Below are 2,406 nucleotides of genomic sequence, written 5' to 3' on the forward strand. Positions count from 1 at the left end.
TGGAGTTTAAAGATTATTTAAATATGTAAGTGCTCCTGCTCTATTAATGTTTCTGCTTTATTTGATTCAGAGGAGTTGCTTAAGTGAACAGGAAGATTTTGTTTCTACTCTTATCCTGGGAGGCTTTTGAAGAACTTGTGAGAATCAGATATATTAAACTTGTAAACGGAGATTCTTAGACACTTTAAATAAAATTTAGGTTGTTTAGCATAATTTAATCTGTTAAGTGTGAGCTAGAGAACACCCATCAAAGAATATGTACCATGATTATTGATCTGCAACAGTATAACAAGTATAAATTAAATGCCTAAGAAAAATCAGGGTTTTAAATTTAACTTTACCAAAATATTCATTAAAACATGCAGCAACAAAAATTTTCTTTTATAAATGAAAAACCCTGCCCTCAGATGTTTAAAAAAAATCAAAGAGTCCCTATGTGATAAGCATTAATTTTTACATTCATAATTACATTCTAAATTTTGTGAGAACATGGATTTTATATAATTTTTTTCTTCATTCTCCCCCTTTGTTCCAAATACCCACCATCTCCTATAAGGACCTAAGAAATATTCAAGGTGAATGTTTGTTGAGACAAACTGTCAAATAACCAAATGATAATTGTCACTTTTTGTAGCATGTAATGGAGAAAATCAATTCAGTTCAAGAGCTATGTTTGTTGAAAATCAGTTTTGAGATGAAATCAAGACCATTGAAGTTTTCCGTGTAGGAGTTGTATAAAAAGGGCCATACACAAGACACTAATAACTCCAAAAGTAACTCTCTGTTCTCACCATTATGAGATTTTTGAGTAACAAGAAAAAGATAAAATTATGAAAGAATACAGGGACACAGAACAGGAAGAGAGCTGTTGCCTTGGATGGAAAACTGCAGTAAATATTCTCTGAAGTTCTTTCTAACTTGGATATATCTTAATGCTAAGGGAGAAGATGGGCCAACAGCACTATGATGTGGATACTGAGGAAACTGAGGCACTAAAAGTAACCTGCCCAAAGTCACCCAATCAGTAAGGCATAGCACTGGGACTCAAATCCAGGCAGTCTACTCTAATCCATCTCAATATGTTACTAATAAAGGATTTACTGAAGAATTTTGCTCTTGTGTTTAGTTGCTAAGTCCTGTCCAACTCTTTTGCCATCCTATGGACTTAGCCCGCCAGGGTCCTCTGCCCATGGGATTCTCCAGGCAAGAATACTAGAGTGGGTTTTCATTTCCTACTCCAGGGGATCATCCCAACCCATGGATCGAACCTGTGTCTCCTGCATTGGCAGGCAGAGTATCACTGAGCCACCAGGGAAGCCCTACTGAATAATTACTATGGAGTAAATGGCAGGCAGCAGTTCTTTGAAGAACAAACTTTTGGACAAAGTGGGAAAAGGAGATGGTGGGATGATTTGAGAGAAGAGCATGGAAACATATACATTACTGTACATAAAACAGATAGCCAGTGGGAGTTTAATGTATGACACAGGGAGTGCAAAGCTGGTGCTCTGTGACAGCCTGGAGGGATAGGGTGGGGAGGGAGATGGGAGGGGAGTACACGAGGGAGGGGTCACATGTATGCCTATGGACGATTCATGCTGCTGTATGGCAGAGGACATCACAACATTGTAAAATAATTATCCTCCAAATGGGGAGGGAGGTGGGAGGAGGGTTCAGAATGGGGAACACATGTATACCTGTGGCGGATTCATTTTGATATATGGCAAAACAAATACAATACTGTAAAGTTAAAAAATAAAATAAAATTAAATTAAAAAAAAAAAAAAGAAAGGCCAGCTAAAGGGTACAGAGAATGGCAGAGTGAAAGGAAACACACTTAAGATACACTGGTCCTAAAAGATCTCTCTGACGGGATGAGTGGAGTTCTGAAAGAAGAAAAGAAGAATGTGACAATCAGGAATAACAAGATCCAGGTAGGTGGGTTTGCCAGGGCAAGGCCCCCTGAAGGACCTGGCAGAAGGCAGTTTCAGGGACTACAAGGAAGCCAGTGAAACTAAGAGAAGGGAGCAGTTAAAGAGTAGGAAATTGGGGCTTCCCTGGTGGTCCAGTGGCTAAGACTCTGTGCTTCCAATGCAGGGGTCCAGGTTCGATCCCTGGTCAGGGAACTAGATCCCACACGCTGCAACTAAGGATCCTGAGTCTAAGACTTAGCATAGCCAAATAATGGTTTTTTTTCTTTTTTTTTTAAACAAAGAAGTAGGAAATGAAGTCTCAGAGATAGCCAGGTACCAAATCACACTGAACCTACAGGCCATAATAAAGATTCTATTTCAAAACAGTGATGGTATTTGTAGCTATAAGCTCTTGACTGTATTTTACTGAAACTAAATGACATTTATTTGCCAGTCAATAAATATCTGGAGAAGAATTCAACAGGAAACTTCT

The 2,406-nt window shown here is 38.6% G+C and overlaps 1 non-coding gene across 1 annotated transcript; it reads left to right on the top strand.

Moving 5' to 3' along the window:
* The first annotated feature begins 2,054 nt into the window (after positions 1–2,054).
* Positions 2,055–2,126, top strand: TRNAG-UCC (transfer RNA glycine (anticodon UCC)). Its single transcript has one exon. It is a non-coding gene; the product is annotated as a tRNA-Gly (tRNA).
* Positions 2,127–2,406: the final 280 nt, after the last annotated feature.

Source organism: Bubalus kerabau, chromosome X (genome assembly GCF_029407905.1).
Source record: "Bubalus kerabau isolate K-KA32 ecotype Philippines breed swamp buffalo chromosome X, PCC_UOA_SB_1v2, whole genome shotgun sequence".
NCBI classification, from domain to species: Eukaryota; Metazoa; Chordata; class Mammalia; order Artiodactyla; family Bovidae; genus Bubalus; species Bubalus kerabau.